Source organism: Pogona vitticeps, chromosome 3, assembly GCF_051106095.1.
Source record: "Pogona vitticeps strain Pit_001003342236 chromosome 3, PviZW2.1, whole genome shotgun sequence".
NCBI lineage: Eukaryota > Metazoa > Chordata > Lepidosauria > Squamata > Agamidae > Pogona > Pogona vitticeps.
Window position 1 is genome coordinate 149,098,091 of NC_135785.1, and position 26,835 is coordinate 149,124,925.

General features: G+C 44.3%; 3 long non-coding RNA genes across 3 annotated transcripts in view; 2 read left to right on the forward strand and 1 right to left on the reverse strand.

Annotated features, from left to right (window-relative positions):
• Window positions 1–26,835, reverse strand: part of LOC144588445 (uncharacterized) — a 407,977-nt gene that overhangs the window by 120,038 nt on the left and 261,104 nt on the right. The window lies entirely within an intron of this gene.
• Window positions 3,494–10,442, forward strand: LOC144588444 (uncharacterized). Its single transcript, XR_013544018.1, has 2 exons — window positions 3,494–8,129; window positions 9,145–10,442. It is a non-coding gene; the product is annotated as an uncharacterized LOC144588444 (long non-coding RNA).
• LOC140705809 (uncharacterized) lies at window positions 12,618–26,356 on the forward strand. The gene is made up of 3 exons (XR_012085334.2): window positions 12,618–14,254; window positions 16,929–17,000; window positions 26,134–26,356. It is a non-coding gene; the product is annotated as an uncharacterized LOC140705809 (long non-coding RNA).

Genomic DNA, 26,835 nt, shown 5'->3' on the forward strand with positions numbered 1-26,835 from the left:
GTGCAATCTTCTAGACAACAAGCCTATAATTGGTCTCTGTAAGCTGCTCTGGCAATCTTATTTTCAGTGAAGAGTGCAATAAAACTGTTTCAAATAAATAAAACTTCAGGAACAAGGCTTTTATATGGGATTGTAGCCAGGAACTTGCTTAAAGTATGTCTGTAACCCTCCAAAATGGCAGCAAACCTTTCCCACCTGTTTAAGAAGGGGCATTTTAGCATATTTAACCTAACCCTCAAACTGGGGATACCTAGTTTAAATTCAAACTGTCTACCATCTTTGATCAGGGTGGGGAACCTTTGGGCCACCAATACAACTCCCCGGATTAATCACAATGTTGTCTGGGGCTAATTAGAGTTAAACTGGTAAGAAGACTGCCAGAGCAGCTTGCAGCAATCAATAATTACCACCTGTCCTAAGGCTTACAAATAGAAGACACTACACAAAGTCTCCTTCAGAGGCAGGTAGGAAGCAGAAACAGTATCATGAGAGAAGCAGCCCCTGAAACAAAAATCCAAAGCACTGAAGGAGACGTAGAAGAAAATTTCCTTAGACTATTTTGAGGTTGCTACTTGCCTTTGCAGTAAGCAATAAAAGAACAGAAGTACATTGTCAAGGCATTACACCAGCAACAGCTACTCAATCACCTTAAGGCAGCAAGTATTCTTGTTCAGAACAGAAAAGTCCCAGCAGGACTTCCGGCTTGACGCTGCGATGAGACAGGAGGAGGAGGACAGAGCTCCGTCTCCTGAGCTGAATTTTGACTTGTTTGGTCTTCCCCAGGGGGTTAGAACCATCCAGAAGAGGTGGTCAAATAGGGGAGAAGCCTGTTGATTGCAGGGGGGACGGTAGTTACCCCATTTTGATTCAGGAAACTCCTCAATCAAGTAATAGGTGGAAACAAGCAGCTGAATAGCTTGCTTGCAAGTCATCGGCAGCTGGCGATAGAGAAGCGATAAATCAGCTAATTAACATCATCATTAGCATTGGGTGAGATAATATCTTATAACTATACTGCTTTATGACTATCCCTGGATAAGATAATTCTCTATAAAAGAAATAAGTGTCTCTTATCCTCACCACCTATATAGCAGCAGTGAATCTGGAGAGAGGGAAGGATATGCAAAGAGATGCAAAGAAAATAAATTGGACACAAATTAGACATTTAATTATGCTACAAGGAAGGAAATTTGGTATTACTTTGAAGTTAGAAATTTAAGAAATCTTTTTCTTAGAATCATCATTATCTTAACAATTCTGGGAGTTGAACTTGCTATGTTATGGTTATCTACAGCGTTTGGTGGAAAGCCCAGAAAAATGATCTTGAACACTCTATGGTGCTCTTAAGCCTAGAATTTGTTTTGACTTCCTCTTTTTTTCTGAGAATATACTGAGGCATAGACAATTAACCCTGAAAAGTCTAATTCTGCCAAAGTGGATTTTTTAAATTGTACTTTGTGGCGATCTGAACAATGACAATTCAGAATATATATCTGGCTAAAGTGGACCTATGTGGACTAATAAAAAACATTTGGATGTATCCTGGGTTCTGAACCTGACTGGAACACAGGCCAGGATACAATCAATAGTGGAATGGACCACTTCTGGGGCTGGATTACAAAAGACATCAGGCCATGAATAGAAACACCGAGTGAACTGGGCTATCATTTTACATCTGAAACTGGATTCAAATTTAATGCTAAAGATGATCAATCTATAAAAGTGGACTTACTGAAGCAATTATTGATGGAACTGAACTGACTACTTTAAGCAACTGGACATCTTTCATTTGGAATACAATTATTTGACATCTTGGTACATAATGCTAAAACAAAGAAAACTTTGGGATGAAACAAAATCTACCCTTCAAACAATTTTAGAAATAGTGAAATCACACAACAAAGAGGTAAAATTATTCAATGAGCAATTAAGGAAGGAATATATTCAACAGGTCCTTTCATGGATTGCTGCCTTGTCATGGCGAAGGGGCTTGAGTAATTCAGAGAAGCTATGGGCTATGCTGTGCAGGGCCACTCAATACGGATAGGACATAGTGGAGAGTTCTGACTAAACAAGATCCACTTGGATCAGGAACTGGCAGGCCAATCCAGCATCTTATTTATTTATTTATTTATTTATTTATTTATTTATTTATTTATTTATTTATTTATTTATTTATTTATTTACTTACTTATTTACTTATTTATTTACTTATTTACTTATTTATTTATTTATTTATTTATTTATACCCCGCCTATCTAGTTGAATGACCACTCTAGGCAGCTTCCAACATACATAACATAAAATATAACAAAATATTTATACATCAATATACAGGTTATTCAAGATGAAAAGAAAAGGAAAAAGTAGAAGGAAAAAGAAAGAAAAAGGAAATCAAGTATTAACTGGAGGGAAGGCCTGCGTAAACATCCAAGTTTTCAATTGATTTTTTAAAATACCCAGCAAAGGGGCCGCACGAATCTCCAGAGGAAGATTATTCCAGAGGCTAGGAGCCACCACTGAAAAGGCCTGGTTTCTTGTTTTTTTCCTTCCGGGCCTCCCTCAACATCGGGCTCCTCAGCCTCACCTCTTGACTTGATTGGGTGATATGGGTAGATTTTGGTGGAAGTAGGTGTTCCACCAGGTATCGAGGCCCTAAACCGTTTAGGGCTTTATATGTGAACATTAAAACTTTGAAGTCAATGTGGAACCGAATGGGCAGCCAATGCAAAGCGGCCAGAGTAGGAGAGATATGATGATATTTTCTCACACCACTAAGGAGTCTGGCTGCTGCATTCTGCACCATTTGGAGTTTCCGCATCAACCTTGAAGGTAGCCCCTCGTAGAGCGCATTACAATGGTCTAATCTTGAGATTACAAGCGCATGTACCAAGGTAGTGAGTGCCCCAACATCAAGATAGGGACGCAGCTGGGCTATCTGCCAAAGATGAAAAAAGGCAGTATGGACCATCGACGGCAACTGGGTTCCCATGGTGAGCGCCAGGTCCAGATGAATCCCTAAGCTGCGAACCTCACTATTTGCAGTAAGAGTCACCCCCACAAATGAGCGAGAGCTTCCCAAACCGCTGACGATGGGCCACCCACCCTCAGGACCTCCGTCTTGTCCAGGTTCATCCTGAGCCCATTTTCCTGCATCCATTGCAGCACAGACTCCAGGCAGCGCTGAAAGGACAGAACGACATCCTCTGCAGTTGGTGAAAAGGAGATGTAGAGCTAAGTGTCATCAGCGTACTGATGACACAACTCCCCACACCCCCTTATGACCCCACCCAACGGCCTCATATAGATGTTGAACAGGATTGGGGAGATAATCGAACCCTTCGGAACCCCACAATTGAGGGTCCACGGGGGCGATAACCTCTCCCCAAGCTGTACTCTCTGAGGATGGTCCCCGAGGAAGGATTGGAGCCTGCCACCAATTCCCAACTTGGAGAGCCTCCTCAGGAGGATACCGTGGTCAACGGTGTCGAAGGCCACCGAGATGTTGAGGAGGATCAACAGAGATATTTTAACCCTGTCAACCTCCCTCAGCAGGTCATCATACAGGGCGACCAATGCCGTTTCTGTACCATGGTGCGGCCTGAAACCTGACTGGAATGGATCCAGGGCATCTATTTCATCCAAATGAACCTGAAGAGTCTTTGCCAAGAAAACTCCATGGACAAAAATGATAGAATGATTTCAATACGAATCCATGGCAGACCTTTCAACATCACAGTAATCCAAGTTTATGCACCAACCACCAATGCTGGAGGCTGAAATTGACCAATTCTATGAAGACCTAGAACACCTTCTAGAACTGACACCAAAGAAAGATGTTTTTCTCATTATAGGGGACTGGAATACTAAAGTAGGGAATCTGGAGACAAAAAGAACAAAAGGGAAGTTTGGCCTTGGAGTTCAAAACGAAGCAGGGCAAATGCTAATAAAGTTTTGTCAAGAGAACAAGCTGGTCATCACAAACACTCTTTTCCAATAACACAAGAGGCAACTCTACACATGGACATCACCAGATGGGCAATAGTGGAATCAGATTGATTATGTTCTTTGCAGCCAAAGATGGAGAAGCTCTATATAGTCAGCAAAAATAAGACCTGGAGCTGATTGTGGCTCTGATCATAAGCTTCTCATAGCAAAATTCAAGCTTAAACTGAAGAGAGTAGGAAAAACCATTGGGCTAGTCAGGTATACTCTAAACCAAATCCCTTATGAATACACAGTGGAAGTGAAGACCAGATTTAAGGAACTAGATTTGGTGGACAGAGTGCCTGAAGAACTATGGATGGAGGCTTGTAACATTGTAAGGAGGCAGAAACAAAAACCATCCCAAAGAAAAGGAAATTCAAGAAACAAAGTGGCTGTCCAACAAGGCCTTACAAATAGCAGAGAAGAGAAAGGAAACAAAATGCAAGAGAGATAGGGAAAATTACAGAAAATTGAATGCACACTTCCAAAGAATAGCAAGGAGAGACAAGAGGGCCTTCTTAAATGAACAGTGCAAATAAATAGAGGAATAGAATAGAAAGGAAAAAAAAACAGGGATCTGTTCTAGAAAATTGGAGCTATTAAAGGAACATGTTGTGCAAAGATGGACATGATAAAGGACTAAAATGGTAGGGACCTAACAGAAGCAGAAGACATCAAGAAGAGGTGGCAAGAATACATAGAGGAATTATACCAGGAAGATCTGGATGTCCTGTGGTTGCTGATCTTGAACCAGACATCCTAGAGCAGTGGTGTCGAACTGTGGCCCTCCAGATGTTCTTGGACTTCAACTCCCAGAAGCCTTCACCACCACCTCTGCTGGCCAGGATTTCTGGGAGTTGAAGGCCAAGAACATCTGGAGGGCCACAGTTCGACACCACTGTCCTAGAGAGTGAAATCAAGTGGGCCTTAGAAAGCATGTCTAACAACAGGGCCAGTGGGGGTGATCACATTCCAGTGGAACTATTTAAAATCTTGGAAAAAATCAGTATATATTCCAACCCCAAAGTTGGGCAGTGCTAAACAATGCTCCAACTGCCATACTATTGCACTCATTTCACACACTAGCAAGGTTATGCTCAAAATCCTCCAAGGTAGGCTCCAGCAGTAGGTGGACCAAGAACTCCCAGAAATACAAGCTGGATTTCGAAGGGGCAGAGGAATTAGAGACCAAATTGCTAACATGTGCTGGATTATGGAGAAAGCCAGAGAGTTCCAGAAAAATTTCATCTTCTGCTTCCTTAACTATGCAAAAGCCTTTGACTGTGTGGACCACAGCAAACTATGGCCAGTCCTTAAAGAAATGGGAGTGCCTGACTACCTTATCTATCTCCTGAGAAATCTATATGTGGGATGTGAAGCAACAGTTAGAACTGGATATGGAACAACTGATGGGTTCAAAATTGGGAAAGGAGTACAACAGGACTGGATATTGTCTCTCTGCTTATTTAACTTATATGCAGAATACAACATGTGTAAGGCAGGACTGGATGAATCCCGAATCACAATTAAGATTGCCGAGGGGGGGGGAATCAACAACCTGAGATATGCAGATGATGCCACTCTGATGGTAGAAAGTGAGGAGAAATTAAAGAGCCTCTTAATGAGGGTGAAATAGGAGAGTGCAAAAATGATCTGAAGCTCAATATAAAAAACCCTAAGATCATGGCCATTGGTCCCATCATCTCCTGGCAAATAAAAGTGGAAGATATGGAGGCAGTGACAGATTTTACTTTCCTTGGCTCCATGATCACTGCAGATGGTGACAGCAGCCACAAAATTAAAAGACACCTGCTTCTTGGGAGGAAAGTGATGACAACCTAGATAGCATCTTAAAAAGCAGAGATGTCACCTTGCTGACAAAAGTCCGCATAGTCAAAGCTATGGTTTTTCCAGTAGCAATGTATGGAAGTGAGAGCTGGACCATAAAGAAGGCTGACTGCTGAAGAATTGATGCTTTTGAATTGTGGTGCTGGAGGAGACTTTTGAGAGTCCCCTGGACTGCAAGAAGTACAAACCTATCAATTGTGAAGGAAATTAACCCTGAGTGTTCATTGACAGGCCAGATTTTGAAGCTGAGGCTCCCTGGAAAGGACCCTGATGTTGGGAAAGTGTGATGGCATGAGGAGAAGGGGACAACAAAGGACGAGATGGTTGAACGGTGTGATCAAAGCTACCAACATGAATTTGACCAAACTCTGGGAGGCAGTGGAAGACGGGGGGGCTGGCGTGTTCTGATCCATGGGGGTCACTAAGAGTTGGACACAACTTAGTGATTAAACAACAAAATATTCAACAGGAGACAGGGAATAATGAACAAGGAAATGTGAGGGTGGTGGATGATGAATGCCAACCAAAGGAGGAGCTGGAGGAAATCAGATGAGAAAATTTAGGAGATCTAATTCTAACCCTTGAGACGAAAAGAGTTCTAAGTGTGGTAAGAGAAGATAAGGGGAAAGAACCAGCAGATTTAATTAAAAATAGCCTGGAAGATCTATTGGGGATAGATCAAGTGCATAAAATGATCTGAAACGATACAAGGAGTGGCAGAATTTTTAGAGATAGGAATAAGTTTTCACTCAAGTGGGTACTTCTTTTGCTCATCTCATCTTTTTAACATACAGATTTATCTTTTACCTTATCCAGAGCCATGTTAAAATCTCCTGCCGTAATCACATATCCCTTTCTAATCTTCTCCATCTCTTTAATCACAGTTTTCTAAAATTCTCCTTTATTCATATTCGGTGCATAGACATTTACTAATGAATAATCTTCTTCCCCCATTTGACCCTGAATTATCAAATATCTACCATTACTATCTTTTATTACTTCTTTTACCACAAATATTAATATCGCTACATCTTTAGATTTGGGCGTCCCAAATCTTTTTCACAAATGTGTATATTTTATAATTTCAGTTCCTTCACTGATTGATGAGTCTCTTGCAGATAAATAATGTCAACCTTATTTTTCTTCAGTAATGATTCTATTCTCCTTCTCTTTGTTACAGATCCTAGGCCTTTCACATTTAAAGTAGCTACCCTTACGTTTTTCCCAATATCTGTTCCATATTCTGTCTTTTATTTGGTCCCGTTGTGTATCCCACAAAGAAAAACACATAAAAAAACACAATTTCACCTACATCTCTATCTAATCTCCTATCCCTAACTATCCTCTCTAAATATAAATTCTTTTCTTCCCTCCCATTCCCCCGTGTCCCACTAAAGGGTAGGGTGAAACAGGGATGAAGATTTGGCTGGGGCCCAAACTGGAGTGGGTGGCATCTCCCTCCCTCCCAGAGCTCGCATCAAACTTTAGTGAGATGCGAGGAAATGGTATATTGCCAGATATATATATATATATATCCTTAATGACTTCCCATCTTCCATTTAACATTTTTGTTTCTATTACTGCCATTAGCCATTAGCTATTCCTCTCCTTTCTCCAACCCCAAACCAACCAACCAAAAACAAAAACAACCCTCCCAAAAATATAATTAAAAAATTTAAAAATATAATTTAAAAAACGCACTGGTGGGGGGAAAAAGAAGGAAAAACCCATTTTGCAAAAAAGTAAAAAAGAAAGAAAAATTAGAAAAAGAAAAAAAGAAAAAACACCCAAGATTTGGGAAAATAATTTTTAAAGAACTAAATGATATATGTGAAAAAGATATAGAATTTAATCCTGATATTGCTTTGTTATCAATATTTGAGAATGTGGAATATGATAAGATGACTAAAGAATTGATAACTAATTTAGTAACAGCAGCTAGACCAATCTGAATTTTGAATGGATGAATGGTACAATGGAATATGGAATATAGCTATAAATGATAAGCTAACTTGTAATTTAAAGGTTAAGAAAAGAGAGTTGAAAAAGAATAATTTTTATGAAATATGCGGCAGATTTTTGGAATATGTGCTAACGAGGAAAATGGAAAGAAGAAGAAGAAGAAGAAGAAGAAGAAGAAGAAGAAGAAGAAGAAGAAGAAGAAGAAGAAGAAGAAGAAGAAGAAGAAGAAGAAGAAGAAGAAGAAGAAGAAGAAGAAGAAGAAGAAGAAGAAGAAGAAGAAGAAGAAGACTATAGATGGAGGAAGAAGATTATCGCAAGAGGTCCCATCTAGGGTGAGACGTTAATTTGTATTTTGATTTGTGTAATTTATGTTTATGTTATAGTAAAAAAAATTAAAAAGAGATAGGAATAAGAATTGGGAAAAGACAAACAAGCGAGGTGTTACTTAGAGAGATATAAAGGAAAAAATATTAAGGTGGTCCTCAACGTTGAAAACATGAACAGTGGTGCCTCGCTTAACAATGATAATTCGTTACAGGAAAATCGCTGTTAAGCGAAAACATCGTAAAACGAAAATAAAAACCCCATTGGAACGCATTGCAACCCATTCAATGCGTTCCAAGGGGTAAAAATTCACCATCCAGCGAAGATCCTCCATATGGCAGCCATTTTTGCTGCCTGTATAGGGAGGAATCCATCCCTAAACACAGCGGGGAACCATTTTAATCTCCCGGTGGCCATTTTGAAACCGCCGATCAGCTGTTCAAAAAATGTCATTTTGTGAAGAATCGGTTCCTGAAGAATCGGTTCCATTTAGACCATCGTTTTGCAATCGCAATTGCGATTGCAAAAAGATCGTCATAAAGGGGATTCGTAATAATGCGGGGCAATCGTTAAGCAAGGCACCACTGTATACACCTAACTTTTGGAATTTAAAGGGATGTATCATATATTAGAAAAGGGAATTAAATTGAAATAAGGCATAATAATCAGGGTAAAGGCATAACATGGTGGTTCTTAAGGTGAGATAAAACAAATATTACTTAATTAACATATATTATACAGTATATGATATTGATATAGACATGGCAGAAAATGTGGAGATAGAAATGGCTAAACAATTATATAAAGAAAATCTATAAAAATGCTTTAGATAACATTTACTATGTGTTAGGAATCTATTTAGTTATTATTGGTATAAAATACAAAGTTGGTCAGTTAAATTGCCTCAAAATTATATAGATTTCAAAGTAGAATTGCTTTTATTAGGTACTTTAATAGAGGATTTGGGGGATATATTCAATGGTGCAAAAAGCAACTACCTATGATTTTATCTTTCATTTTCAGCTCCAAATTGAACATGGCAGCAGCTCCAGAAAAGTTCAATGTGGAAGAGCATAGAACCATAATTAAGTTCCTGTTTCTCCAAGGGAAAGGTGCAAAGCAGATCCATGATGAAATGTCACAAACTATGGATGACAGTGGCCCTTCATATGCAACAGTTAAACATTGGGTTGTCAATTTTAAAAATGGCCATTTTGGTGTTGAAAGTGAGAAACCCAGTGGAAGGCCTGTTTCTGTCTCTGTGCCTGCAAATGTGAATGCCATCAATGACATGATCATGGAGGATGGCCGAATATCAGCAAAAAGTATTGCTATATATCTGGCAATGTCTCGTGAGAAAGTTGGTGCCATTATCCACAACCACTTGGAAATGAGAAAGCTGGCAGCAAAGTGGATCCCCAAGCTTTTGACAACCAAACCAAAGAGGAAACGTGTGGAGTCATCAGTGACTGTTCTGGAACATTTTGCAAGAAATGATTCAGATTTCCTGGACAAACTGGTAACTGGTGATGAGACATGGATCTACTTTTATAATTCTGAGACAAAGTAACAGTCTAAGGAATTGTTTCCCCAAGCCAAAGAAGTTCCGAGTGCAAAGATCGGTGCAGAAGCAAGTGGCAACAATTTTTTTGGGATAAGAAGGGAGTTCTGCTGATGGACTACCTTCAACAGGGTTCAAACATCAATGCAAAATATTACTGTGCTTTATTGATGAAGTTGAGGCAAAACATCAAGGAAAAACATCGAGGTGTCATCCTGTTGCATGACAACGCCTGGTCACACACTGCAGGTGGAACAATGGCAAAACTGACATCCTTAGGCTTTCAAATGATGCCCCATCCACCCTATTCTCCCAACCTGGCTCCTTCTGACTATTATCTGTTCCCCAAACTCGAAAAACACCTAAAGGGACAATGATTTGGGAGTGTTCTGGGGGCAACTAACGCTGCAAATGAGTGATTACACCAGCAGTCAGAATAATTTTATTTGCAGGGACTTAAGAAGCTGCAGGACAGGTGTTGCAAGTGCATTGACTTCCTGGGGAATATGTAGAATAGTGTGGCAGTTACAGCTTCCTAGATCAATTTTTTCTGGGAAAGGCTCAATACTTATCAGCACTCCCTCATAGTAGCCGATATTGTACACTAAAATACATATAAGATTGGTTCAAATGCTTTAAAAATGTATAGATTTGGAAGAGACAACTAAGAAGTCACGAAGATGCAAAAACAAATAATTATAAGCAACCCATGTAACACAATGTTTAACAAGCACGAAATGAATGTAGATATATTGAAAAATTAATAAAATGTTAATTTAAAAAAAGTCCCAGCAGACAAGCTTCAAAGGCAAAACCCCATAAAACAGAATGAAAGTGTGTGAATTCCCTATCAGTAGCTCTCACTCCTCCCTGATCAAGAAGTTTTGGTTCTTTTTATTTCAAGGTGGTACATTTCCAAATTCTAATAGATGATGACAAATGAAAGTGCAACTATACAGCAGGGAAAATGTTAATAGTTCCATTGTGACATCACATGCAGGGAGCTGGGTTTTCCTGGGTTAATTTGCTTCAGTCAACCACACAACAGGCAGCAGAGGGAGGGGAAGGAGAACTGGTTACTTCCTGTAACTGTGGTTCTTTAAGTGGTCCTCTGTGAATTCACACATATAGGTTGCTTCTGCACGTGCACAAAGCTGTTGGGACATTCCAGAGCTTAGGAAAAAAGGCTGTTAGAACACCTCTCCCCCATTATGCATGATTGGGCCTCTAACGGCCTTCCTTTAGTTCCTCTGGTCCACTGTCCCAAAAAAGGACAGCATGTCCAAAGAGAAGAGGAAGAGGGGCTGTGTGAATTCACAGAGAACCATTTGTAGAACTACAGTTATGGTAGGTAACTTGTCCTCCTTCATCATGGTCTCTGTGAATACACACATATGGGTGAGGAGCAAGCTCACTTACTGGATATGGTAAATCATGGGGACACCAAAGGTAAAACAGTTCTGCCAAAAGAAGGACATGACCTATCTCAGGTGTCAAGTCTTTAATGTCTGACAAGTTCAAGAAAAAAAATCACTCCAGAATGCTCTTCAGATCCTTCCTAGGTGGTGGCAAAAGAGGAATGAATGGAAGGCCATTAGAGGTGCAAGCGAGCATAATGGGGGAGGAGTATTCTAACAGCTTTTTTTTCTAAGCTTCAGAATGCTCCAACAGCTTTCAGTAGGCATAAAGCAATCCATGTATGCATTCACAGCGACCACAACGAAGAAACTGACATTCAAAAGTCTTTTTTGCAGCTTGTTAATCATTTGAATCCTCTCTTCTCCACGCTTGGTGCCTGGGTCTGCTTGTTTCCCTCACTCCTTCCTGTTCTTTTTCTTATAGCACAGTTGTTAAAACCGTTGTACTGCAGCTAAAACTGTGCTCACGACCCAGGGTTCAATCCCAGGTAGCCAGTTCAAGGTTGACTCAGCCTCCTATTCTTCTGAGGTCGGTAAAATGAGTATCCAGCTCACTGGGGGGGGGGGGGGCAATGTGTAGCCTGCATAACTAACTTGTAAACTGCCCAGAGAGTGCTTGAAGCACTATGGAGCGGTATATAAGCAGCAGGCTTTTCCTTCCTTCCTTCCTTCCTTCCTTCCTTCCTTCCTTCCTTCCTTCCTTCCTCCCTCCCTCCCTCCCTCCCTCCCTCCCTCCCTCCGCTTGTTATTCTAGTGTTAGGACAGCTAGGTGACCAAAAGGGGGGATGTGAGGAACCAGCAGAAGGAGAGGAGGTGTTAAGGTAGCTCTGCTCTAGCTATCCAGATTTGCAGGAGGCATGGTTACAGCAGAGCTATCTTAAAGCTTCCTACTCTCTCTTTGCTGATTTCTCACTCTTTTTCCTCCTTGGTTGCCTGGCTGTTTTAGTATTAGATTAGCAGGACTTTAAAAAGAAATGGGTAAAGGAAAATGAAAGCAGATTCAAGCTCCAAATGTGGAGAGGATTCAAATTTCAGTCTGTGCAAGCGCAGATTAAACCCATTAGTGTGCATTCACAGAGACCACGAAGAACAATCTAGAGACTATGTAAAACAAAGCTGGGAACTAATATATTCTTGGGCCCAGAAAAAGACAGGAGTGTAGGGCAAAGTTTATGATGTACAGTGGTGCCTCGCATAGCGAGGTTAATCCGTTCCGGATTAACCTTCGCTATGCTGAAGCATAGTTGAATGGATCAAAAAACCCACTGGAACGCATTAAACATCGTTTAATGCGTTCCAAATGGGCCAAATACTCACCGTTCAGCGAAGCTTCGTAATGGCCGGCAGCCATTTTCGCGCCCTCGCCTCGCTTAACGAGGGCGCGAAAACGCTGCACGCGGCCATTTTGGGCCATTTCCGGGCTTCCGGCAGCCATTTTGGCCGCCGAACAGCTGATTGTCGGGCTTCGTTTTACGAAGATTGGTAAGCGAAACACTTACCGGTCTTCGCAAAGCGAATTTAGTCCTATTCAAAAAAAGTTAAGCGATCGCATTAGCGATCCGAAAAAAACGGATCGCTATGCGATTTCATCGTTATGCGGTGCGCTCGTTAAGCGAGGCACCACTGTATGTATATCTACTTAGCACATACTGGAAATGAAATCGGGGGAGCAGATCGGTTTATGAAGCTGGAGTCTCGGACTCCAAAGGGGGGTGGGCTTAGTTTTAGGGGTTAGTCCTCTTTCCTTTTCTTTTTTCTCTTTGTTTTCTTGTCTCTATTTGCTTTGTCTGCATTTCTGTGTGAAGAAGAAGAAGAAGAAGAAGAAGAAGAAGAAGAAGACGAAGACGAAGAAGAAGAAGAATAAACAGAAAAAAAATCTCAGTCAGATTTCCGACCACCCTGCCCCTGCCATTGCTGCTGTTGCAACTGGAATAGATTCAAATACAGACAGTCCCAATCCAGAGCATTCCCCACAATACTTCTCAATGTAGTCACATCCTGAGGCAAGCGGATACAGTTTATTAAAGTAATCCAGGTCAGATCTTATTTAGGGGACTGGCAAATTATACAAACATAGTAAAGTACGTCTGGCCATGCAGCTTGGGTGGAACATGATGAATTAATTTAAAATATTAAAGTTATGGAATAATTAAAACTGGAAAATGGGAAGTATAAATTTCAAATAAGCATTTAAAGGTGCCTGAATTTAAACTGTTCATAATCTTGACCACTAGGTGGCAGACTGAATCAGTTTTCAGACATTTGAAAATTAGGAACTTAATTTTTCTAAGTTTGTCCCAGACCTTCTTTGGAGCACTTGTTTCTTTGAAAATAGGAAATGGTACTGAAAAACTCTAGTACTTTAGCATTAGTCTTTATTTAAAAAAAAAAGTCTAGCGTGCTAATATTAGCTACTATTTTAGGAACTGCATGTACTAACACACACAGTTTCAAATTACAGTATGTTTTTATTAATTTTAAATATCTTAAAATAGAAAATATACACAAATGATTCTAAAAATAGCCTTTTAAAAACTGTTTTAAATATTCGAGGCAGAGGTGAGCAATAATGAGTATGCAAATTCTCAAATTAATTCATTAATATCACCATTAAAAGGCCAGGACAATTGGCTGGGAATGTGGACTAAGCATTAGGCAAAATGGAACAGGACAAAAAGATTACTTTTAATATTAGTTGTTACATGTTTTTCTCCTTCACTCTTCATTCTTCTGCTCTTTGAGATAACGCATCCCATTACTTTCTGTTATCCATTGGGTCTTCGAGACCAGGCATCTGCAATCTTATTCTGAGTTTTTCTTTTGCTTTGGGTCTCACAATTAAAGTCTTTCAGATCTTGTGTCCCTCTTGCAAGTTTGTTGTTTTTGGATTTCACAGATCGTAACCTCACATAGAATTCCAGTCTTCGCAATGTCCAATCAATCGATAATCTAGCCTTCAAGTTATCAAATAAATGTCTCTCACCTGCTTGGTCTTTCTTGTTGATCAGAGTCCCATGGTGCAGGTTCCCTCTGTCCTCTGCTTGGCACATCATGGCTCTCAACTCCCCACGTGACATCTCAATGTTCGCAATGAAACTTCGGATGTATTCTGACATCAGGAGGACAGATCCTGACATCCGTGCTCTCCTCGAAGGTTTGTCAATCACTGGGCACTTTGATGTCCATCTGACCTCTACTAGTCTCTGTTTCCTAATAAAGCCTGTTTTCTTTATGACTTGTGTCTTTACTTTATTAATTGAGGACAGAACAGGTAGTTTCTTCCCCTTCTCTAGACCATATATGGCTGTGGCTGTATTTTTCTTTGTGTTCTTATAGCTTAAGCTTTTCTCCTCATCTATCAATTCACTTATAAGTATTTTTGTTAAGATTGTCTCCCTATGAGTGGAACTACTATCACAGGTCATCTCTCTATTTACTGGCGAGTTTCTTTGGAGTGTCTTCTTAATCACTAGGTCTATTTTTTATATTCTGAGATTCTCATTTGCTTTACTAGGTACGGGGTTTGTCTTTCAGGGTTCTAAGTGCTGTTATCTCTGCAGAGTGAATAGGTTTTTTATCCCTCCATTACTGCTGCACTAAACTTACACATACTGTTCTTACCAAAAGCAATTTAAATCACTCTATGATATTCAGGTTCGCTACTTCTTCCTCCTGAATTATATAGTTTATGTCCTTCATTTTATCAATTACTCTGACCCATCCATGCTATGAGTCTTAATGTTAACACTTCATCCCCAGGGTTAAATACTCTTTCTCTGGCTCTTTTATTGTACCATTGTTTTTGTTTTATTTGCCTGCTTTTCAAATTCTCAGCTGATAACTTAAGAGATTGATGTAAGGAGTTCATCAGTGCATCTATGTATTGGACCACTGATTCAGGATCCTCCTATGTTCCTCCCAGTTTTGGTGGAGTAGATCTAGGGGCTAAATCCTGTACTTTCTTGGGGCACAGACCTATAGGCATATAATAATGGTTGTAGTTTATGGTCCCAGTCATTTGGATTCTCTGCTGTATACGCACGAGTCATTCTCATTAGGGTCCCATTAAATTTCTCAACCAACCCATTTGTCTGTGGATGATAAGCGTATGATGTAATATGAGTGATCCTGCAAACTTGCCACAATCCTTGGCTTATGCGCATGAGGTTCCACTGTGATTGATTGGTTATCCATTACAGGCACCACTCCCAAAATTGGACAACAAGATGCAGAAGGGATAGAGTGTGTGTACCTCCCTGTTTGTTGATGTAATAGGGAGCTGTTGTATTGTTTGTGGTCACTTGCACCACAGTGCTGGCAATGAATGGTTCAAAGGCATGGAATGCTTTGAAAATCACAAGCAATTTGAGGTTTTTGATATGCAGATATATTTCATAAGGGGATCGGGTTGCATGAACTTTGAGGTTGTTGCAGTGTGTGCCCCAACCAACAGGGCTGGTATCAGTTGTAATTTGAGTCGTTAATTCGAGAGGTGCAAATGGTCCACCAAGAAAGAGGATGGCCAGGGTGATCCAACAAATTAACTGAGAGGCAAGTTCAGCAGTGACTTGCAGAAGCATTGTGGATGGGTTAAGATGGTTGAAAAGGGAGAGGTACCATGACTGTAGTGAGCACATTTTTAGTTGGGCGTGCTGGATAATGGATGTGGTGAAGGCGATGAGGCCAAAGAGGCATTGTATTTGATGAGCTATGATGAGCTCATGAGGCTGGAAGTGGTTGACAAGAGTACACATTTTGATTGTACGTTCTTGAGGGAGAAAAGCCCTCATGTGTTGTGAGTCTAGAACAGCACCTATGTAAGTAACCTTTTGAGGGGGAGTTAGTACTGACCTTCTGACATTGACCTTGAGGCCCAGATCTGCTAGTAAAGAGAGACAGCAATGTTCCTCAGTGCTTGTGCACGTGACTGAGGTACGAGTAACCAGTTGTCAATGTACAGAAACACTGAGATTCCTAGAGTGTGAAGGTGCGCTGCTACAGGGGCGCCATGCATTTTGTAAATACTCACAGTGTGGTGGAGAAGCCAAATGGGAGAGCATTGAATTTATAGGTAGTGTAACCTAGGAAGAAATGAAGAGATTTGCGGTGATCTTGTCTGATGGTTATATGAAAAGAGCCTCGTGGAGCAGGGGTTAAAACGCTGTACTGCAGCTAAAACTGTGCTCACGACCTGGGGTCCAAATCCCAGGTAGCCGGCTCAAGGTTGACTCAGCCTTCTATCCTTCCGAGGTCAGTAAAATGAGTACCCAGCTTGCTGGGGGGGCAATGTGTAGCCTGTATAATTAAATTGTAAACCACCCGGAGAGTGCTTGTAGTGCTATGGGGTGGTATATAAGTCCAAAAAAAAAATGTGTCGCTCAGGTCGATGACCGAGGACCAGTCTCCCTTTTGTAGAAGAGGAAGGATATGCTCTAGAGTCATCATGCAAAAACACTTTTGAATGATAAAATAATTGAGGCTGCGGAGGTTGAAAATGAGCCATAGACCACTATCTCATTTCAGGATGAGGAAATAACAAGAAAAGAATCCTGGATCGGAAATACTTGGTGTGATGATTGAAATAGCTCCATTTGAGAGGAGAGATTGAATCTCTAGCTCGATGGCGCTGGATGATGGGGTTAGGACAGTCCATGGTGGGGGGAAGGAAATGAACTCTAGCACGTATCCTGTGGATATTATTGACAGAACCCAAAAATCAGTGGTTATGTGTGCCCAGGATCGAAAATGGGGCACTAGGTGGGGAGAGTTGGTAGGATATAGATTTGGATGGTAGGCGAGTCAAATATTCTGTTTGTTCTTTTTATCAGGATGGCTGAAGCATTGCCAAGGACACTGAAACTGAGTGTGCTGGAGAAGTTGGAATATGGAAGATGATTAAGGTAAGTAATGTTGTTTTTCTGGAAAGGACTTGTATTGGTGAAAGGGATATGGATGACACCGCTGGTATCTCTGAGGCTGATAATACGACTATTATATGAGCATGCTCTTTCTCATCCTTTGTAAGTTGTCAAGAATCTCATCTGTTTTCTCATCAAATAGACCCACACTGTCAAATGTAAGTCTTCAATACGCATCCTAGAGTCCTCCGAGATTTGAGTGTAGCATAGCCAGGCATGTCTGCGTAAAGCAACGGCTGTGGCCATATGTCTGGGGGCTGCTTCTATTATGTGTCGAGCTGTGATGCGTTCTTGTCTCACTAATGCCATAGTCTCCTGATGATAGGCAAGACCACAAGGCTTGTACTCCCCAGTTGCTGACTAAAGTGATGGTAGGGCTTTGTTCCAGAGAAACCTATGATAGGCTCCGGTGACAACCCCAGACCTACTGGAATATGCCACACTTTAATTATGCTGCCACCAACCATTCCCTGTAAGGAGTCACACAGACCAGGAATGGATTTTTAACAAACAAAAGAACAAGGTTTATTTAAATAACAAACAGGGTAAATAAAAAGATCAAGTAAATAAGATACTGTAACGTGGCTTAGTCTCAATCATACATACAACAGTTTGGTTCACACAGAACACTTTAAAGTAAAGCACAGACCCTGAACCTATCAGTTCTGGCTACCTATAAAGAAACCTGAACCTATCAGGTATGTACCAACTGACACACAGTTGTACTCAGTCTGACACACAGACTCCAACTCCCACAACTAAACTTCTCCACACAAGCTCCAAATATATATACAGTACAGCCCCTCCTCCCTGATGTCCCGCCTTCCACTCCCCATAGGATGGAACTTTCCCTCCAAACCCATGACAGACAGGTACCATCAGTGCTGTATGTAACAGCTCCCATTGCTGCTAAATAGTTGGCAGCACATAAGGTGAACGATGCTAGAGAATAAACTCTAGGGCCAATAATGTCTAACTTTCTGCCCTCTTTATTGTTTGGAGTGGTGTTAAAGCAATTATGTGCTTGGTTTTGTGTTGCATCTAAAATCACTGAGTTAGGGGAGGAGGATGTTTTGAGAGAAATTCCGTATCAGTGCCATGGGTCTTGTAGAGATTCTCGACTCTCTGAGAAATCTGAGGCACTGAAGACAATTTAGACCAAGACTGCTTAATCAGTTTGAGCAGTGATTGAATGAAACCCATATGAACTGCGGGTGTCTGATCTTTATCAATGTCCTCATACACCTCATCAGATCCCGATTGAGTTGCCTGTTGGACCTCAAGGTCCATAACTTTGGCAATGTGGAGAATCAATTGTGAGTAAGATGAGAAATCTACTGATGGAGATGGCGGATAGGTGTCAGGCACATCGGAAGACTGGGGAGGGGTGATACTAGTGGTGTTATTGAATCCGTAGAATCAGAATCTGAAGATTGTACTGGTGAAAGTGAAGACCCCTTGTGAAGGAGTGGGACCCAGTGTGCCGTCCCCAGAAGAAGAAAGACCAAAGGACGCCAGTGGCTGTACAGAAGGGATTCTAGTAGAAATAGAGAGTGAGGAAGAACTACAGAGAAGGCCTACTGAAGTGTGCTTGGTGGATGAGGGCGGAGCCGAGATGGACTTGATCATGTGGGAGGAGGTGAAAGGGGAAGGAGATTTTGCGCGGGAGTTCAGTTGGCTGGGAGAGGGAGAGTTGGGCAGATACACCACGAGAGGGGTGCAGACAGATTGGCTAAAGGATGCCAAGAGTCTAGCAGACGGGACCCCAGGCGTTCAAAGCTTACCGGGAGGAGGAGGTCTGCTGCCTGAGCCTCCTACAACGTGCGGTCGCGGTAGGACTTACGAACCCTTAGAATGGAGGGTCTCGGTCTTCCCGGTGGGCTACCATGGTGGGGGCCGGAGGGTTATCCGCCCGGGCCCCGAGTTCCAACAGAAACCCCCGGAGGGGGATTGGGCCCGCCACCCCTGCTGTGGGACCATCTGCGCCGTCAGGAGTGCGCCTTTAAGACCCCTGACGGATCGCGAGCGGTTTGGCCCGGCCCCTTGGTAGAAGAGGAGATGTGCCAGCCAGTTGTTAGACCGAAGAAGTATGCCCTGTTGACCGATGATGTTTTGAAGGATCCGTTTGATCCAGTGGAATTAAGTGTTCATGCTAATAAAGTTGTTATTCCCCAAGACTCGAACTCGCCTCCGCGCTTGTTTCCCGCCTTTACTACCCAACCCCCCCCGGCCAAAGACGAACCTCGTCACAGTGGCGCCCAACGTGGGGCCGGGGGGACGGAATTGGCGGGAAACCAAGAAGTGGACCGGTTGCGAGAAGCAATGGAGAGACAAGCCCGACTTATAGAAAACCTAACTGAGCAGCAAATCTTGATGGCCAGGCAGATGCGCGGGAGAGGGAGCGAAGAGGAGAGGGGCGGCAGGAATCTTGCTAGCGTAAGGGGCAGCCTAGTGGCGGGACCGGCACCAATCCGAATACAGAAAATGACCGCCACGGATGACCCTGAAGCGTACCTGCACACGTTCGAGAGGGTGGCCACGGCCGCGGGGTGGCCACGAGACCAGTGGACTCTGGTGCTTATACCGTGCCTCACCGGCCTGTTACAGGAGGTGGTTGATACCTTGGGAGTTCAGGAGGCGACGCGATATGACGCAGTGAAAAATGCTATTTTGAGCACACTGAACCTAACGGAGGAAACTTATAGAAAGAGGCTGAGAGAGTTGAAGTGGAAACCAGGAACCCACCCGCGTACGGTTGCACAGAGAATGAGGGCTAATGCGATGAGGTGGTTGAAACCAGCAGAAAACGATGGTGAAAAGCTAGTGGATGCAGTTGTGCTTGAACAGCTCGTACAGTCCTTAGGAACCAATGCCAAGAACTGGGTGCAGAAGAATAATCCCAAAACGCTAGAGAGGGCGATTACGCTGCTGGAGGACTTCAGCAACACGGAAGAAGCAAGCAAGGAAGCGACCGCCCCCTGGGCGGAGAGACAACGACCACGAGGAGGAGAAGTTTCGCTTTCAACTTCCAACCTTACTGCGAAGGCGGGCACGGAGATGAGCGGACCTGCTAAAGCGCGCGGGAAAGGTTTCGAGCCATTCGCACCCAAGCCCGTCCGGCCTATTACAGTTGACCAAAGGATTTACGCGCCGGGCACGGGCTGGAAAGAGGGCAAGGACGGTCGCCCCATCTACACCCCAGGAGTGGTAGGAAAGGACAACAAAGAGGGGAGGATCGTCTGTTATTCCTGTGGGGTTCCGGGCCACGTGAAAAGAAATTGCCCCGGGATTGATTGCTCGTGGGTGGGGCGATTAACACGCGCGGTGGAAACTAAGGGCCCGACCTCGGAACGATGGGAAATAGACGCTTGGGTGAATGGGATGAAAAAGAGAGCCCTCATAGACACGGGGTGCGGGACGACCCTGGTGAGGGACCTGCCGGGCGATAAGAAGGATGGAGGACTGTCGGTGCGATGCATCCATGGGGACCTCAAAAAGTACCAAACTATGTGGGCTACCGTGAAAGTAGGGGACGACGAGAGACACATGAAAATCGGGGTCGTTCCAGGACTGACGCGCGAAATGCTGCTTGGTCGGGACTGGGTGGGCTCCCGCAATGTGGGGGCGGTTAAGGAAGGGCTACAAGGGGATGAGGAGGATAGTAAGGATCAGTCCGATTTTTTGCAGAGAACGTCGCGAGAGCAAGTGAGAGCCATGCAGCAGGATGACGCGTCGCTGCGGGAGCCCCTGCTGGCGGCTCAACCGTCGGGAACCATTGTAAGAGGACAAAGGGGGTGGGAAATGGATAATAATCTGTTGTATTATGTGCATGAGGACGCAAGTAGAAGGTTGGTGGTACCTTCCAAATGGAGGTCGAAAGTTATGGAATTGGCTCATGATATTCCCTTGGCAGGACATTTGGCAGAAGAAAAAATGAGGGCAAGGATAGAGCAGCGATTCTGGTGGCCTGAATTGCGGAAGGGGGTGAAAGAGTATTGTGCAACCTGCCCCCAGTGTCAGAAAACCCAAAGGAAGCCGCCCACAGGGGCTGAGTTAATCCCATTGCCGCTTATGGATCACCCCTTTCAAAGGATTGGATTAGACATAGTGGGACCACTGCTAAAGTCACAAGGGGGGCATACTCATATATTGGTCATCATAGATTATGCCACCCGATATCCTGAAGCGATCCCACTGAGATCAACCACAGCCAAAGTGCTAGCGCGGGAGTTGATGCAGGTATTCACGAGGCTGGGGTTCCCCAAAGAAATACTCACCGACCAAGGCACGAATTTCATGAGCCAAACTTTAAAGGAATTGTGGCGCCTCCTAGAGGTGAAACCCATTCACACCGCCGTGTACCATCCCCAAAGCAACGGCTTGGTGGAGCGTTTCAACAAAACCCTGAAGGGCATGTTGCGGAAGTTGGTCATGGAAAAACCCCGACGATGGCACCTGTTGGTGGCACCCTTAATGTTTGCCATAAGGGAGGTACCACAGTCCTCTACCGGATTTTCCCCATTCGAACTAATGTATGGGTGGAACCCCAGAGGTATTCTGGACCTGGTAAAAGAGAGGTGGGAGGAAGGTCCAGATGATGCACGGATAACTATTCAACAAGTGATAGAGATGAGGGAGCATCTAAGAACAGCAGTGGGGCTGGCCAAGGCCAACCTTGGTCAGGCCCAAGCCGGGCAAAAGAGGAGATACGATCAAAGGGTGAAAGTGCGGGAGTTCGCTCCAGGGCAAAAGGTTTTGTTGTTGATGCCTTCTGAACAAGCCAAGTTGTTCGCGACTTGGCAAGGCCCTTATGAGGTGGTACAGAAAATAGGAGACGTTGACTATGAGATATATATGCCAGACAAGACTAAGAAGAAGGGTATCTTTCACGTCAACCTCCTTAAGGAGTGGAAAGAAAGGGAGGCTTTGTGGGGGGAAATAGAGGAGCAGGAGTTTGGGCCAGAAGTTGATTCTTGGGGACGGATGGAGGGCCGGTTACCTATAGATGAGACCTTACCAGCGGCACAACAACAAGACTTATTGCAGCTAGAGGGCGAATTCCAGCATTTGTTTTCAGGGGTACCCGGTGAGACTCAACTGATACAACATGAGATACACACCCCAGCAAGGGTTGTTACCAGATCCGGGAACCGAACCTGGCCGTACCACCTTCGGGAGGCTATCAGTAGGGAGGTTGAGGAAATGTTGCAGCTGGGCATTATAGAACCCTCACGAAGCCCTTGGCGTAGCTACCCGGTGATGGTGCCAAAGTCTGACGGGAAGATGCGTCTGTGTGTAGATTTTAGACAATTGAACGAAGTTTCCAAATTTGACGCTTACCCCATGCCCCGAGTGGATGACCTATTGGAAAAATTGGGCGGGTCAGTCTATCTGACCTCACTTGACCTTACTAAAGGTTATTGGCAGATCCCTTTAAGAGAGGAAGACAAGGAGAAAACATCTTTTGTGACGCCCCAAGGGTTGTTCCAGTTCAAAAAAATGCCATTCGGGCTGCATGGCGCCGCCGCGACGTTCCAAAGGCTGATGGATCAGGTTTTAGCCCCGGTTAGGGATTTCGCGGGGGCTTACATCGATGATATCTTGATCTATAGTAAGTCTTGGGAAGAACATCTGGAACACCTGAAAGGGGTGCTCAGGGAGATTGAGAAAGCCGGGCTGAAAGTAAATCCTGATAAGTGCAAGATCGCGCGGAGAGGAGTACAATTCTTAGGGTTTCAGGTGGAGGGTGGCCAGATACAACCGGTGTCCGATAAGGTCGACAAAGTAGTATCGTGGACGGTGCCCAAAACTAAGAGAGAGGTCCAACAATTTTTGGGGCTCGCCGGATACTACAGACAATTTGTGCCCAATTTTGCAGAGGTGGCAGCTCCTCTCACAGATTTGACGCGGAAACGGAAAGGGAAAGGCATTATGTGGGGTGCGGCCGAACAACACGCGTTCAGGCAGCTTAAGGAGATCTTGGCCACCTTACCCTCTAGGTATGCCCCAGACTTCAAGTTACCTTTCTGGGTGCAAACGGATGCTTCTGACAGGGGAATTGGCGCAGTATTGTCTCAAAAGAGAGATGGGGTGGAATACCCGGTAATGTACTTAAGTAAAAAGTTGAGTAATCGGGAGCAAAAGTATGCGACAATCGAGAAAGAAGCATTGGCGGTGAAGTGGGCAGTACACGCCCTGAGGTATTATTTGTTAGGGGCTCCATTTATACTGGTGACCGACCATGTGCCCTTGCAGTGGCTTAATCGCATGAAGGATACCAATGCCCGTCTGACCAGATGGTATCTTAGTCTACAACCATTCTCCTTTCAGGTACAGTATAGGAAGGGGAAGGCACACTCTAATGCCGACTATTTCTCTCGACAGGAAGGGGAGAAGGAGGACCTTCCCTGGAGGACGGCCCACTCAGAGAGGGGGGCGTGTGAAGGAGTGGGACCCAGTGTGCCGTCCCCAGAAGAAGAAAGACCAAAGGACGCCAGTGGCTGTACAGAAGGGATTCTAGTAGAAATAGAGAGTGAGGAAGAACTACAGAGAAGGCCTACTGAAGTGTGCTTGGTGGATGAGGGCGGAGCCGAGATGGACTTGATCATGTGGGAGGAGGTGAAAGGGGAAGGAGATTTTGCGCGGGAGTTCAGTTGGCTGGGAGAGGGAGAGTTGGGCAGATACACCACGAGAGGGGTGCAGACAGATTGGCTAAAGGATGCCAAGAGTCTAGCAGACGGGACCCCAGGCGTTCAAAGCTTACCGGGAGGAGGAGGTCTGCTGCCTGAGCCTCCTACAACGTGCGGTCGCGGTAGGACTTACGAACCCTTAGAATGGAGGGTCTCGGTCTTCCCGGTGGGCTACCATGGTGGGGGCCGGAGGGTTATCCGCCCGGGCCCCGAGTTCCAACAGAAACCCCCGGAGGGGGATTGGGCCCGCCACCCCTGCTGTGGGACCATCTGCGCCGTCAGGAGTGCGCCTTTAAGACCCCTGACGGATCGCGAGCGGTTTGGCCCGGCCCCTTGGTAGAAGAGGAGATGTGCCAGCCAGTTGTTAGACCGAAGAAGTATGCCCTGTTGACCGATGATGTTTTGAAGGATCCGTTTGATCCAGTGGAATTAAGTGTTCATGCTAATAAAGTTGTTATTCCCCAAGACTCGAACTCGCCTCCGCGCTTGTTTCCCGCCTTTACTACCCAACCCCCCCCGGCCAAAGACGAACCTCGTCACACCCCTCTTGGTATGAAGAGGCCGACGTATCAGGAAGAGTGTCTGGCCGGTGTCGTTTGGAAGCCACAGTATCACTCTTGCAAGGTATTGATCGAGTTGAGTGATCCGACTTACATTTTGAGGTTTCTTAGGGTCTATGGTACCAGGCAAAGGGCCTGTAGGGATGATGAACAGATTTGAGAAAGAGTAACTGTATCGCCCGTCAGTATGGAGGGCTTGGTCGCCGGTTTTGGTTTCTTTGATACTACGCTGCTGGAGCTGGAGCTGCCTGAGCATGCCATTTATGAGGTTTCTTATGGGGCTTCGGTACCGGAGGAGGAGGAACACCTTCATCATCCAATGACTGATTGTAATAGTAGCCAGAGGAGGTGAGGGGGACTCCGAAGAATCTAAAAGGTAGTAGTACACATACCGAAGGTGCTTGGGTTCAGCGTAACGTTCTGTATCATGCTGCCAGTACCAGTGTGGATGATGCCGATACCGTCTAGGTTCGTTGTAAGCCTGAAGCTCATAAACGGTGACTCACTTGGGTCGGTGTTGTTGAGCCTGAGAGTCCTGTGATACTGACAGTCCCAAAAGTCTCAGAGGCTGTGAGAGAGTGGCATCGAAATGGCCAGTGTCCTCAACGTGGTGTTTAGCTCTCTTCTTCCACAAAGGCACTGGATCAGCAGGGACAGATGCTGATTCAGACTCACACCCAGACAAAGAGCAACCCAAGGATTTGGGGCTGCAACAGGCTGAATAAGGCAGTACAGTGGTGCCCCGTATAGCGAGGTTAATCCGTTCCGGATTAACCTTCGCTATGTGAAATCTTCGCTAAGCGGGAAGTAAAAAGCCATTGGAACGCATTAAACTTCATTTAATGCGTTCCAAATCGGCCCTAAACTTCCCACTTAGAGAATTTTCCTGGCCCCGGAAAATGTTTTGCGGCTTCAAAACAGACCCGAAATGGCCCCGCGCCGAGTTTTCGCGCCCTCCCCTCGCTTGCCGAGGGCGCGAAAACACCGTGCGGGGCCATTTCGGGTCATCCGGCACCCATTTTGGAGCAGCCGAACGCGGCTCCAAAATGGCGGCCGGACTCCCCAATCGTCGCAATGCGAGGTGCGGCAATTGGGTGCTCCGTATAGCGATCCCAAAAAAGGGGATCGCTATACGGATTCGTCGTTATACGGTGCGCTCGCTAAGCGAGGCACCACTGTACAGTTACTTCAGCCAAGGTGTCCACCAGGAAGGAGATTGAGCCAACAGGGGAGAAGGCAGTTGTCCGGATGGAGGCAGAATGGATTTGTGGTCAGTATCAAGATCGATAGGTGGTTGATCCTGCATGAGAGGGTGTTGTACTCGTGGCTGAGCGTTGGAAGATTTCTTAGGTTTTCTTTGGCTTGGTACCGACCAATTTTGGAGTAGATTTTGGTGTCCCAGTCAATTGAGATGCCAATCCTGAGGACTTAGGCATTTTTGGCTTATATCTAGGTGTTGGCAATGAAGAGTTGATAGCAGAAGGGACCATTGGCGGTTGTGAACCCTATGTCTCATCCATCTTGGATGGGGGATGAAGAGATTGCTCCCACAAGAAAGATTTAAGGTGCTGTTGGCAGAGTTTGATGGCTTGTTTAGTAAAATTTTTACAACGGGAGCAGGAGGCTAGTTGATGTGATTCTCCCAGACAGAAAAGGCAAGAACTGTGGCCATCAGACACAGGCAACTTATTTGTGCACGAAATGTACCTCTTAAACAGCCCTGTGGGGGACAAATGACAGGAACAGAAAGGAAGGGGGGCACGGGAAATAGTGGAAGGAAAGGGGAGAAAAAATTCAAATCTCTCACAAGAATAATGAAGAGAGTCTATTCTAAATAACAACAATACGATTATTATATTTCCTCAGGAAAAAGAACCAAATTGCGTGAATGGAGAGCTCAACAGAAGATGATACCTCAGTGGTGGCAAAAAGGAACTGAGACAGTCGTAAGGGCAGGTGGACCCCTGTGCTGGGGTGGTCCTAGCGAACACATGTGTGATTTATTGAATATTCTGGAGACCTCTGTGCAAGCGCAGATTAAACCCATTAGTGTGTATTCACAGAGACCACAAAGAAGAAACTTTAATTTGTATTACTGTATGAGCCATCAAGTCAATTCCAACTCAGGATGATGTAACAGAGTTTCCAAGGTATCTCAAATATTTAAGGAGTGGTTTTTACCAACGTCATCCCTTAATGAGCTTCCATGGACAAGCAGGGATTTGAATCCAAGGGTCATGAGTCCTAATTTGGTACTCTTATCTACAGTGGAGTCTCGACTTACAAATGGCTCCACTTACGAACTTTTCAACGTACGTACTTCTCTGGCTGCAAAGTTTCACTTCAACTTACGGCTGGAGAACCAACCTTCCTTCCTTCCTTCCTTCCTTCCTTCCTTCCTTCCTTCCTTCCTTCCTTCCTTCCTTCCTTCCTTCCTTCCTTCCTTCCTTCCTTCCTTCCTTCCTTCAACAACCCCAGACCTACTGGGATATACCACCCTTTAACTAAGCTGCCACCAACCATTCCCTATAAGAAGTCACACAGACCAGGAATGGATTTTACTAAACA